We start from the raw sequence: 14,381 nt of genomic DNA, 5'->3' as shown, positions 1-14,381 counted from the left end.
AGAGAGAGAGAGAGAGAGAGAGTGTTTTTGTTTGATTTGGATTTTTAACGTAGCTTTAACAATTTTTCAATCATATAGGTACGTTGTCTGCAGTGTGGCAGTTTATAGTGATGCCTAGCACTGGGGCATCATGTCGCAGACACGTAGCATGATGTCCCACCCAGTCCCATTATCCTGAGACCAGGCCAACCAGTTCTATCACTAACTTCTTAATGCTGAGCACCTAGAGAGGCAGTTGTCAGTATCAATTTTGTAAGTCTCTGATAGGACTAGGCTGGGGATCAAACCCATGACCTCCCGCATCCACAACGGACGCCCTAAACATTAGGCCACTGGAACGGTGTAGAGTGTCCATTGTGCTTTCAAGTGGGATCTGTTTGAATAGGTAATGATAGTTTCCCATCAGTTTGAGGCACACCATCCTTCAAACTTGGTCGTTACATTTGATATATACATTTGGCGTTTTCACTCTAATGTGAGTATAATTGGTGGAATTAAATAGAATAACCACAAAGGATAAAAGGTAATAATTCGAGCTAAGGAGACAAAATATCTGCCCCGGGTGAGGATCGAACTCACGACCTTCAGATTGCTCTCTACGATTGATTATGAGACTGACGCGCTACCTGCTGCGCTACCGAGGCTATATACATTTTCCATGAGAGATTATATCTTCAGGAGAAACTAAAAGCATTCTTCAGAAAGCATGCGCACCAGCATATGTCAAAAGAGCAAATGATTTACCCCGAGGCGCAGATGTAGAACATGGTAGAAAACACTATAACTAGTCATAAAACGTGTTCTAAACATCCATGATGGTCAACTACATTAACTTATAGGTAAGTTCATCTTATCGGTATTCTGATACCTCTATAAATTCTAAATGGATGGCAATACTAGTTGTTACAAGAAAATAGCCTCCCACTGTTGAGGGGTGGGTGATATTATTTAAATTTAGTGTTTATGATTGTACAAAATTATCATTATCGCGAAGGTTATAATGCCATTGGGAGCGTACGTTTCTACTTTATAAACATTAAGACTTATCAAACACGATTCACTGTGAGTTTTCATTTTCAACTCGTAGGTGAGGAATTTAAGCTACATAAAAATATTTTTTAATTTACTAAATGTTCAAAGGCAGGAACTGTGACTGAACTAGCTGCGTTTCATTTTAGCGCTTTCCGGATGGAGACGTTAACTGTGTTGAAGGACTGCCATGCAAACGAGCATATTCCAAGAAAAGTTGAAAGAGAATCATCTATCATGTGGTCTGAACATAGGACAAGTAAGAAGTCTTTCTATAGAAAGGCGATTGTGAGATTGGCCCTCATGTGTATTGAATCAATGGTCACATTGGAGGATTGTCAACTCTGATTGAGGCTATGCAACATTGATGCAATTTGCGAAACTGTGCTAGCGAAGGTCACCAATAATCAGTCGAATAATAAATCTGGCTCTCAAGGACAATACATGAGTATAACAAGAAATAACAGTTGACCCATGAACCGTCCTTGTGGGCTGATGAATACATATCGATACATCCATTCAGTCAATGAAAACAATTTCAAACAAATATTTTGGAGTTAAATATTATACAGGTCTCCCCAGTCAATGTTCGAAAAATATCGTTAGAACACTGATCATATCATGTGTTAAAACTTTTCTATTCACGGATCGGTAACTGAAAGCGACAAATATGCATTATAATTTTCTCTGTAGAAAATAAACCACAAAATGCTTTCATTACATGATGGCATGGAGTTTGTTGAATTGTATGTGATTGGAAAGAGAAAACCATTCCTCGTGTAACATTAACTCATACAAATACCATTAATACTAGTACTACTACTACCACTAACACTACTACTGCTACTCCTACTACTACTACTAACACATGTATAATGTTCGCAACACTTTCTCTGGATTCCTGTTGAAGACAGAACTCCTTCTTTAGAAAGGACATATAGACGTCGTCAAATCAGCGTAATTTAGGTGAATCAGGTTCTTACTTTAATATTGTGATAGTGAATCCTATTCCGATTGATGAAACAATGGATCTTGCCCATGAGGAAATGTTTTCCAAAATATACTCGTTTGGAAATCTAGATATTGTTACGCGTTATTATGTTTATGACCTCGGGCCCTGATGGGCGCCCTCCAATTGGAAGTAGGTCAAACCTAATTGAGTGTGCTAACACCAATGGCTGATTTATCGTGACGTCACCAGTAGGAAGACTGATATGTACCGAGGTACGACGCTTTCTATATTGATTACAGTGCGGCACGTTCGTTTTTTAGCCTTTCCTATGCAAACGGTATTTTGTTGCGAATTATATTTATTGAAATTGTATTTGAATCGAATTAGTTAACGTATATTATAGTAGTTATTATTTCTTTCCCGGTTGTTTTCAAATGATGGCTACATTGTTGTATATATCTTTTAGGGTCGGGTGCATTGAGCTGCTTGACTTGACCCTAATATGTATGTATTAATGCAGTTGATAAGAATGATGATATTATAAACTGGAAAAATGTTGGTTTGGGTTATAACTTGCTTTCATCCACTCCGGGCCAAATACATTCCACATAGTCCTACTCGCAGATGAACCATTTCCATTGAATGACGACACGTTCCCTACTTAGGCGTATCCGAAAGGTTTCCTTTTGATGGGTAGCAGCACGTCGACGACACACAAATCCACCATATTTGCTGTGTGTGAGTGAACTGGCTTAGATGGGGTTCCTGATGGCCCTCAAAGATGACAGACAAAAGTTCGAAGCGTTGTTCAAACTATGTCAATGAACGTAGAGTTTTGCTAGGCGGTTTGAAAATGTATCATCTATCGGCAAATGTGTCTTCTATTAAAGCACGATAATGGTCGCTGGCAGACTAAGAAACTGATGAATGTACAATCGTTTTCAAAGTGGGTTATAAACCTATACTCCCTGTTCTATGCTTACAGTTTTTCAGGAGATCGATGTCATGATACGGTATGATGATTAAATTACTCCAGATCATAAGTCTTTGTCTTTGAGAATTTAGGTAGCGAGCACACATATTCAAACTGAAGTAACGAATAGATATGTTTTAACAAATATTATTTGCAAATGTTATATCTGACACCAGACAGTGAATATATTTATTAATGTAAGAGCAGAAAGTTGGCGGGATCGAGACCGACAGATTTTTGTCCTAATATACGCATGGGAAGAAGATTATATTTATGTAACAAACGTGTAATTGTATTATATCCTTTGGTCCCCGTTTCATGTTTATGAATACAGACTTCCACAGATCAATACAGACTTCAATTGACCATTACCAAATGCAAAAGTGTCATCTTCCCTGTAACTTATGCTCGACGGATAGAACAATATTTGCCTTTCTTTGTTGCAAGTTGTTTTTAAAATAGTCAAGTTTGATACTGTACTCAAGTATCACGTGCATGTACCTTCTCTGTCTTTACAGGAGAGAGAGAGAGAGAGAGAGAGAGAGAGAGAGAGAGAGAGAGAGAGAGAGAGAGAGTGTTTTTGTTTGATTTGGATTTTTAACGTAGCTTTAACAATTTTTCAATCATATAGGTACGTTGTCTGCAGTGTGGCAGTTTATAGTGATGCCTAGCACTGGGGCATCATGTCGCAGACACGTAGCATGATGTCCCACCCAGTCCCATTATCCTGAGACCAGGCCAACCAGTTCTATCACTAACTTCTTAATGCTGAGCACCTAGAGAGGCAGTTGTCAGTATCAATTTTGTAAGTCTCTGATAGGACTAGGCTGGGGATCAAACCCATGACCTCCCGCATCCACAACGGACGCCCTAAACATTAGGCCACTGGAACGGTGTAGAGTGTCCATTGTGCTTTCAAGTGGGATCTGTTTGAATAGGTAATGATAGTTTCCCATCAGTTTGAGGCACACCATCCTTCAAACTTGGTCGTTACATTTGATATATACATTTGGCGTTTTCACTCTAATGTGAGTATAATTGGTGGAATTAAATAGAATAACCACAAAGGATAAAAGGTAATAATTCGAGCTAAGGAGACAAAATATCTGCCCCGGGTGAGGATCGAACTCACGACCTTCAGATTGCTCTCTACGATTGATTATGAGACTGACGCGCTACCTGCTGCGCTACCGAGGCTATATACATTTTCCATGAGAGATTATATCTTCAGGAGAAACTAAAAGCATTCTTCAGAAAGCATGCGCACCAGCATATGTCAAAAGAGCAAATGATTTACCCCGAGGCGCAGATGTAGAACATGGTAGAAAACACTATAACTAGTCATAAAACGTGTTCTAAACATCCATGATGGTCAACTACATTAACTTATAGGTAAGTTCATCTTATCGGTATTCTGATACCTCTATAAATTCTAAATGGATGGCAATACTAGTTGTTACAAGAAAATAGCCTCCCACTGTTGAGGGGTGGGTGATATTATTTAAATTTAGTGTTTATGATTGTACAAAATTATCATTATCGCGAAGGTTATAATGCCATTGGGAGCGTACGTTTCTACTTTATAAACATTAAGACTTATCAAACACGATTCACTGTGAGTTTTCATTTTCAACTCGTAGGTGAGGAATTTAAGCTACATAAAAATATTTTTTAATTTACTAAATGTTCAAAGGCAGGAACTGTGACTGAACTAGCTGCGTTTCATTTTAGCGCTTTCCGGATGGAGACGTTAACTGTGTTGAAGGACTGCCATGCAAACGAGCATATTCCAAGAAAAGTTGAAAGAGAATCATCTATCATGTGGTCTGAACATAGGACAAGTAAGAAGTCTTTCTATAGAAAGGCGATTGTGAGATTGGCCCTCATGTGTATTGAATCAATGGTCACATTGGAGGATTGTCAACTCTGATTGAGGCTATGCAACATTGATGCAATTTGCGAAACTGTGCTAGCGAAGGTCACCAATAATCAGTCGAATAATAAATCTGGCTCTCAAGGACAATACATGAGTATAACAAGAAATAACAGTTGACCCATGAACCGTCCTTGTGGGCTGATGAATACATATCGATACATCCATTCAGTCAATGAAAACAATTTCAAACAAATATTTTGGAGTTAAATATTATACAGGTCTCCCCAGTCAATGTTCGAAAAATATCGTTAGAACACTGATCATATCATGTGTTAAAACTTTTCTATTCACGGATCGGTAACTGAAAGCGACAAATATGCATTATAATTTTCTCTGTAGAAAATAAACCACAAAATGCTTTCATTACATGATGGCATGGAGTTTGTTGAATTGTATGTGATTGGAAAGAGAAAACCATTCCTCGTGTAACATTAACTCATACAAATACCATTAATACTAGTACTACTACTACCACTAACACTACTACTGCTACTCCTACTACTACTACTAACACATGTATAATGTTCGGAACACTTTCTCTGGATTCCTGTTGAAGACAGAACTCCTTCTTTAGAAAGGACATATAGACGTCGTCAAATCAGCGTAATTTAGGTGAATCAGGTTCTTACTTTAATATTGTGATAGTGAATCCTATTCCGATTGATGAAACAATGGATCTTGCCCATGAGGAAATGTTTTCCAAAATATACTCGTTTGGAAATCTAGATATTGTTACGCGTTATTATGTTTATGACCTCGGGCCCTGATGGGCGCCCTCCAATTGGAAGTAGGTCAAACCTAATTGAGTGTGCTAACACCAATGGCTGATTTATCGTGACGTCACCAGTAGGAAGACTGATATGCACCGAGGTACGACGCTTTCTATATTGATTACAGTGCGGCACGTTCGTTTTTTAGCCTTTGCTATGCAAACGGTATTTTGTTGCGAATTATATTTATTGAAATTGTATTTGAATCGAATTAGTTAACGTATATTATAGTAGTTATTATTTCTTTCCCGGTTGTTTTCAAATGATGGCTACATTGTTGTATATATCTTTTAGGGTCGGGTGCATTGAGCTGCTTGACTTGACCCTAATATGTATGTATTAATGCAGTTGATAAGAATGATGATATTATAAACTGGAAAAATGTTGGTTTGGGTTATAACTTGCTTTCATCCACTCCGGGCCAAATACATTCCACATAGTCCTACTCGCAGATGAACCATTTCCATTGAATGACGACACGTTCCCTACTTAGGCGTATCCGAAAGGTTTCCTTTTGATGGGTAGCAGCACGTCGACGACACACAAATCCACCATATTTGCTGTGTGTGAGTGAACTGGCTTAGATGGGGTTCCTGATGGCCCTCAAAGATGACAGACAAAAGTTCGAAGCGTTGTTCAAACTATGTCAATGAACGTAGAGTTTTGCTAGGCGGTTTGAAAATGTATCATCTATCGGCAAATGTGTCTTCTATTAAAGCACGATAATGGTCGCTGGCAGACTAAGAAACTGATGAATGTACAATCGTTTTCAAAGTGGGTTATAAACCTATACTCCCTGTTCTATGCTTACAGTTTTTCAGGAGATCGATGTCATGATACGGTATGATGATTAAATTACTCCAGATCATAAGTCTTTGTCTTTGAGAATTTAGGTAGCGAGCACACATATTCAAACTGAAGTAACGAATAGATATGTTTTAACAAATATTATTTGCAAATGTTATATCTGACACCAGACAGTGAATATATTTATTAATGTAAGAGCAGAAAGTTGGCGGGATCGAGACCGACAGATTTTTGTCCTAATATACGCATGGGAAGAAGATTATATTTATGTAACAAACGTGTAATTGTATTATATCCTTTGGTCCCCGTTTCATGTTTATGAATACAGACTTCCACAGATCAATACAGACTTCAATTGACCATTACCAAATGCAAAAGTGTCATCTTCCCTGTAACTTATGCTCGACGGATAGAACAATATTTGCCTTTCTTTGTTGCAAGTTGTTTTTAAAATAGTCAAGTTTGATACTTTACTCAAGTATCACGTGCATGTACCTTTTCTGTCTTTACAGGAGAGAGAGAGAGAGAGAGAGAGAGAGAGAGAGAGAGTGTTTTTGTTTGATTTGGATTTTTAACGTAGCTTTAACAATTTTTCAATCATATAGGTACGTTGTCTGCAGTGTGGCAGTTTATAGTGATGCCTAGCACTGGGGCATCATGTCGCAGACACGTAGCATGATGTCCCACCCAGTCCCATTATCCTGAGACCAGGCCAACCAGTTCTATCACTAACTTCTTAATGCTGAGCACCTAGAGAGGCAGTTGTCAGTATCAATTTTGTAAGTCTCTGATAGGACTAGGCTGGGGATCAAACCCATGACCTCCCGCATCCACAACGGACGCCCTAAACATTAGGCCACTGGAACGGTGTAGAGTGTCCATTGTGCTTTCAAGTGGGATCTGTTTGAATAGGTAATGATAGTTTCCCATCAGTTTGAGGCACACCATCCTTCAAACTTGGTCGTTACATTTGATATATACATTTGGCGTTTTCACTCTAATGTGAGTATAATTGGTGGAATTAAATAGAATAACCACAAAGGATAAAAGGTAATAATTCGAGCTAAGGAGACAAAATATCTGCCCCGGGTGAGGATCGAACTCACGACCTTCAGATTGCTCTCTACGATTGATTATGAGACTGACGCGCTACCTGCTGCGCTACCGAGGCTATATACATTTTCCATGAGAGATTATATCTTCAGGAGAAACTAAAAGCATTCTTCAGAAAGCATGCGCACCAGCATATGTCAAAAGAGCAAATGATTTACCCCGAGGCGCAGATGTAGAACATGGTAGAAAACACTATAACTAGTCATAAAACGTGTTCTAAACATCCATGATGGTCAACTACATTAACTTATAGGTAAGTTCATCTTATCGGTATTCTGATACCTCTATAAATTCTAAATGGATGGCAATACTAGTTGTTACAAGAAAATAGCCTCCCACTGTTGAGGGGTGGGTGATATTATTTAAATTTAGTGTTTATGATTGTACAAAATTATCATTATCGCGAAGGTTATAATGCCATTGGGAGCGTACGTTTCTACTTTATAAACATTAAGACTTATCAAACACGATTCACTGTGAGTTTTCATTTTCAACTCGTAGGTGAGGAATTTAAGCTACATAAAAATATTTTTTAATTTACTAAATGTTCAAAGGCAGGAACTGTGACTGAACTAGCTGCGTTTCATTTTAGCGCTTTCCGGATGGAGACGTTAACTGTGTTGAAGGACTGCCATGCAAACGAGCATATTCCAAGAAAAGTTGAAAGAGAATCATCTATCATGTGGTCTGAACATAGGACAAGTAAGAAGTCTTTCTATAGAAAGGCGATTGTGAGATTGGCCCTCATGTGTATTGAATCAATGGTCACATTGGAGGATTGTCAACTCTGATTGAGGCTATGCAACATTGATGCAATTTGCGAAACTGTGCTAGCGAAGGTCACCAATAATCAGTCGAATAATAAATCTGGCTCTCAAGGACAATACATGAGTATAACAAGAAATAACAGTTGACCCATGAACCGTCCTTGTGGGCTGATGAATACATATCGATACATCCATTCAGTCAATGAAAACAATTTCAAACAAATATTTTGGAGTTAAATATTATACAGGTCTCCCCAGTCAATGTTCGAAAAATATCGTTAGAACACTGATCATATCATGTGTTAAAACTTTTCTATTCACGGATCGGTAACTGAAAGCGACAAATATGCATTATAATTTTCTCTGTAGAAAATAAACCACAAAATGCTTTCATTACATGATGGCATGGAGTTTGTTGAATTGTATGTGATTGGAAAGAGAAAACCATTCCTCGTGTAACATTAACTCATACAAATACCATTAATACTAGTACTACTACTACCACTAACACTACTACTGCTACTCCTACTACTACTACTAACACATGTATAATGTTCGGAACACTTTCTCTGGATTCCTGTTGAAGACAGAACTCCTTCTTTAGAAAGGACATATAGACGTCGTCAAATCAGCGTAATTTAGGTGAATCAGGTTCTTACTTTAATATTGTGATAGTGAATCCTATTCCGATTGATGAAACAATGGATCTTGCCCATGAGGAAATGTTTTCCAAAATATACTCGTTTGGAAATCTAGATATTGTTACGCGTTATTATGTTTATGACCTCGGGCCCTGATGGGCGCCCTCCAATTGGAAGTAGGTCAAACCTAATTGAGTGTGCTAACACCAATGGCTGATTTATCGTGACGTCACCAGTAGGAAGACTGATATGCACCGAGGTACGACGCTTTCTATATTGATTACAGTGCGGCACGTTCGTTTTTTAGCCTTTGCTATGCAAACGGTATTTTGTTGCGAATTATATTTATTGAAATTGTATTTGAATCGAATTAGTTAACGTATATTATAGTAGTTATTATTTCTTCCCCGGTTGTTTTCAAATGATGGCTACATTGTTGTATATATCTTTTAGGGTCGGGTGCATTGAGCTGCTTGACTTGACCCTAATATGTATGTATTAATGCAGTTGATAAGAATGATGATATTATAAATTGGAAAAATGTTGGTTTGGGTTATAACTTGCTTTCATCCACTCCGGGCCAAATACATTCCACATAGTCCTACTCGCAGATGAACCATTTCCATTGAATGACGACACGTTCCCTACTTAGGCGTATCCGAAAGGTTTCCTTTTGATGGGTAGCAGCACGTCGACGACACACAAATCCACCATATTTGCTGTGTGTGAGTGAACTGGCTTGGATGGGGTTCCTGATGGCCCTCAAAGATGACAGACAAAAGTTCGAAGCGTTGTTCAAACTATGTCAATGAACGTAGAGTTTTGCTAGGCGGTTTGAAAATGTATCATCTATCGGCAAATGTGTCTTCTATTAAAGCACGATAATGGTCGCTGGCAGACTAAGAAACTGATGAATGTACAATCGTTTTCAAAGTGGGTTATAAACCTATACTCCCTGTTCTATGCTTACAGTTTTTCAAGAGATCGATGTCATGATACGGTATGATGATTAAATTACTCCAGATCATAAGTCTTTGTCTTTGAGAATTTAGGTAGCGAGCACACATATTCAAACTGAAGTAACGAATAGATATGTTTTAACAAATATTATTTGCAAATGTTATATCTGACACCAGACAGTGAATATATTTATTAATGTAAGAGCAGAAAGTTGGCGGGATCGAGACCGACAGATTTTTGTCCTAATATACGCATGGGAAGAAGATTATATTTATGTAACAAACGTGTAATTGTATTATATCCTTTGGTCCCCGTTTCATGTTTATGAATACAGACTTCCACAGATCAATACAGACTTCAATTGACCATTACCAAATGCAAAAGTGTCATCTTCCCTGTAACTTATGCTCGACGGATAGAACAATATTTGCCTTTCTTTGTTGCAAGTTGTTTTTAAAATAGTCAAGTTTGATACTGTACTCAAGTATCACGTGCATGTACCTTTTCTGTCTTTACAGGAGAGAGAGAGAGAGAGAGAGAGAGAGAGAGAGAGAGAGAGTGTGTGTTTTTGTTTGATTTGGATTTTTAACGTAGCTTTAACAATTTTTCAATCATATAGGTACGTTGTCTGCAGTGTGGCAGTTTATAGTGATGCCTAGCACTGGGGCATCATGTCGCAGACACGTAGCATGATGTCCCACCCAGTCCCATTATCCTGAGACCAGGCCAACCAGTTCTATCACTAACTTCTTAATGCTGAGCACCTAGAGAGGCAGTTGTCAGTATCAATTTTGTAAGTCTCTGATAGGACTAGGCTGGGGATCAAACCCATGACCTCCCGCATCCACAACGGACGCCCTAAACATTAGGCTACTGGAACGGTGTAGAGTGTCCATTGTGCTTTCAAGTGGGATCTGTTTGAATAGGTAATGATAGTTTCCCATCAGTTTGAGGCACACCATCCTTCAAACTTGGTCGTTACATTTGATATATACATTTGGCGTTTTCACTCTAATGTGAGTATAATTGGTGGAATTAAATAGAATAACCACAAAGGATAAAAGGTAATAATTCGAGCTAAGGAGACAAAATATCTGCCCCGGGTGAGGATCGAACTCACGACCTTCAGATTGCTCTCTACGATTGATTATGAGACTGACGCGCTACCTGCTGCGCTACCGAGGCTATATACATTTTCCATGAGAGATTATATCTTCAGGAGAAACTAAAAGCATTCTTCAGAAAGCATGCGCACCAGCATATGTCAAAAGAGCAAATGATTTACCCCGAGGCGCAGATGTAGAACATGGTAGAAAACACTATAACTAGTCATAAAACGTGTTCTAAACATCCATGATGGTCAACTACATTAACTTATAGGTAAGTTCATCTTATCGGTATTCTGATACCTCTATAAATTCTAAATGGATGGCAATACTAGTTGTTACAAGAAAATAGCCTCCCACTGTTGAGGGGTGGGTGATATTATTTAAATTTAGTGTTTATGATTGTACAAAATTATCATTATCGCGAAGGTTATAATGCCATTGGGAGCGTACGTTTCTACTTTATAAACATTAAGACTTATCAAACACGATTCACTGTGAGTTTTCATTTTCAACTCGTAGGTGAGGAATTTAAGCTACATAAAAATATTTTTTAATTTACTAAATGTTCAAAGGCAGGAACTGTGACTGAACTAGCTGCGTTTCATTTTAGCGCTTTCCGGATGGAGACGTTAACTGTGTTGAAGGACTGCCATGCAAACGAGCATATTCCAAGAAAAGTTGAAAGAGAATCATCTATCATGTGGTCTGAACATAGGACAAGTAAGAAGTCTTTCTATAGAAAGGCGATTGTGAGATTGGCCCTCATGTGTATTGAATCAATGGTCACATTGGAGGATTGTCAACTCTGATTGAGGCTATGCAACATTGATGCAATTTGCGAAACTGTGCTAGCGAAGGTCACCAATAATCAGTCGAATAATAAATCTGGCTCTCAAGGACAATACATGAGTATAACAAGAAATAACAGTTGACCCATGAACCGTCCTTGTGGGCTGATGAATACATATCGATACATCCATTCAGTCAATGAAAACAATTTCAAACAAATATTTTGGAGTTAAATATTATACAGGTCTCCCCAGTCAATGTTCGAAAAATATCGTTAGAACACTGATCATATCATGTGTTAAAACTTTTCTATTCACGGATCGGTAACTGAAAGCGACAAATATGCATTATAATTTTCTCTGTAGAAAATAAACCACAAAATGCTTTCATTACATGATGGCATGGAGTTTGTTGAATTGTATGTGATTGGAAAGAGAAAACCATTCCTCGTGTAACATTAACTCATACAAATACCATTAATACTAGTACTACTACTACCACTAACACTACTACTGCTACTCCTACTACTACTACTAACACATGTATAATGTTCGGAACACTTTCTCTGGATTCCTGTTGAAGACAGAACTCCTTCTTTAGAAAGGACATATAGACGTCGTCAAATCAGCGTAATTTAGGTGAATCAGGTTCTTACTTTAATATTGTGATAGTGAATCCTATTCCGATTGATGAAACAATGGATCTTGCCCATGAGGAAATGTTTTCCAAAATATACTCGTTTGGAAATCTAGATATTGTTACGCGTTATTATGTTTATGACCTCGGGCCCTGATGGGCGCCCTCCAATTGGAAGTAGGTCAAACCTAATTGAGTGTGCTAACACCAATGGCTGATTTATCGTGACGTCACCAGTAGGAAGACTGATATGCACCGAGGTACGACGCTTTCTATATTGATTACAGTGCGGCACGTTCGTTTTTTAGCCTTTGCTATGCAAACGGTATTTTGTTGCGAATTATATTTATTGAAATTGTATTTGAATCGAATTAGTTAACGTATATTATAGTAGTTATTATTTCTTCCCCGGTTGTTTTCAAATGATGGCTACATTGTTGTATATATCTTTTAGGGTCGGGTGCATTGAGCTGCTTGACTTGACCCTAATATGTATGTATTAATGCAGTTGATAAGAATGATGATATTATAAATTGGAAAAATGTTGGTTTGGGTTATAACTTGCTTTCATCCACTCCGGGCCAAATACATTCCACATAGTCCTACTCGCAGATGAACCATTTCCATTGAATGACGACACGTTCCCTACTTAGGCGTATCCGAAAGGTTTCCTTTTGATGGGTAGCAGCACGTCGACGACACACAAATCCACCATATTTGCTGTGTGTGAGTGAACTGGCTTGGATGGGGTTCCTGATGGCCCTCAAAGATGACAGACAAAAGTTCGAAGCGTTGTTCAAACTATGTCAATGAACGTAGAGTTTTGCTAGGCGGTTTGAAAATGTATCATCTATCGGCAAATGTGTCTTCTATTAAAGCACGATAATGGTCGCTGGCAGACTAAGAAACTGATGAATGTACAATCGTTTTCAAAGTGGGTTATAAACCTATACTCCCTGTTCTATGCTTACAGTTTTTCAAGAGATCGATGTCATGATACGGTATGATGATTAAATTACTCCAGATCATAAGTCTTTGTCTTTGAGAATTTAGGTAGCGAGCACACATATTCAAACTGAAGTAACGAATAGATATGTTTTAACAAATATTATTTGCAAATGTTATATCTGACACCAGACAGTGAATATATTTATTAATGTAAGAGCAGAAAGTTGGCGGGATCGAGACCGACAGATTTTTGTCCTAATATACGCATGGGAAGAAGATTATATTTATGTAACAAACGTGTAATTGTATTATATCCTTTGGTCCCCGTTTCATGTTTATGAATACAGACTTCCACAGATCAATACAGACTTCAATTGACCATTACCAAATGCAAAAGTGTCATCTTCCCTGTAACTTATGCTCGACGGATAGAACAATATTTGCCTTTCTTTGTTGCAAGTTGTTTTTAAAATAGTCAAGTTTGATACTGTACTCAAGTATCACGTGCATGTACCTTTTCTGTCTTTACAGGAGAGAGAGAGAGAGAGAGAGAGAGTGTGTGTGTTTTTGTTTGATTTGGATTTTTAACGTAGCTTTAACAATTTTTCAATCATATAGGTACGTTGTCTGCAGTGTGGCAGTTTATAGTGATGCCTAGCACTGGGGCATCATGTCGCAGACACGTAGCATGATGTCCCACCCAGTCCCATTATCCTGAGACCAGGCCAACCAGTTCTATCACTAACTTCTTAATGCTGAGCACCTAGAGAGGCAGTTGTCAGTATCAATTTTGTAAGTCTCTGATAGGACTAGGCTGGGGATCAAACCCATGACCTCCCGCATCCACAACGGACGCCCTAAACATTAGGCCACTGGAACGGTGTAGAGTGTCCATTGTGCTTTCAAGTGGGATCTGTTTGAATAGGTAATGATAGTTTCCCATCAGTTTGA

At 38.3% G+C, this 14,381-nt stretch overlaps 4 non-coding genes across 4 annotated transcripts; all 4 read right to left on the bottom strand.

The window, feature by feature from the left end:
* Nucleotides 1-554: 554 nt before the first annotated feature.
* Trnam-cau (transfer RNA methionine (anticodon CAU)) lies at nt 555-644 on the bottom strand. The gene is given in 2 exon segments: nt 555-590; nt 608-644. It is a non-coding gene; the product is annotated as a tRNA-Met (tRNA).
* Nucleotides 645-4,061: 3,417 nt separating this feature from the next.
* Nucleotides 4,062-4,151, bottom strand: Trnam-cau (transfer RNA methionine (anticodon CAU)). Its single transcript is given in 2 exon segments — nt 4,062-4,097; nt 4,115-4,151. It is a non-coding gene; the product is annotated as a tRNA-Met (tRNA).
* Nucleotides 4,152-7,548: 3,397 nt separating this feature from the next.
* Nucleotides 7,549-7,638, bottom strand: Trnam-cau (transfer RNA methionine (anticodon CAU)). The gene is given in 2 exon segments: nt 7,549-7,584; nt 7,602-7,638. It is a non-coding gene; the product is annotated as a tRNA-Met (tRNA).
* A 3,405-nt stretch (nt 7,639-11,043) lies between these two features.
* On the bottom strand, nt 11,044-11,133 carry Trnam-cau (transfer RNA methionine (anticodon CAU)). The gene is given in 2 exon segments: nt 11,044-11,079; nt 11,097-11,133. It is a non-coding gene; the product is annotated as a tRNA-Met (tRNA).
* Between the last annotated feature and the right edge of the window lie 3,248 nt (nt 11,134-14,381).

Source organism: Sinohyriopsis cumingii, chromosome 15, assembly GCF_028554795.1.
Source record: "Sinohyriopsis cumingii isolate HCF-2022 chromosome 15, ASM2855479v2, whole genome shotgun sequence".
NCBI lineage: Eukaryota > Metazoa > Mollusca > Bivalvia > Unionida > Unionidae > Sinohyriopsis > Sinohyriopsis cumingii.
Note: the sequence above shows the minus strand (reverse complement) of the source record. Positions and strands in the feature narration are given on the sequence as shown.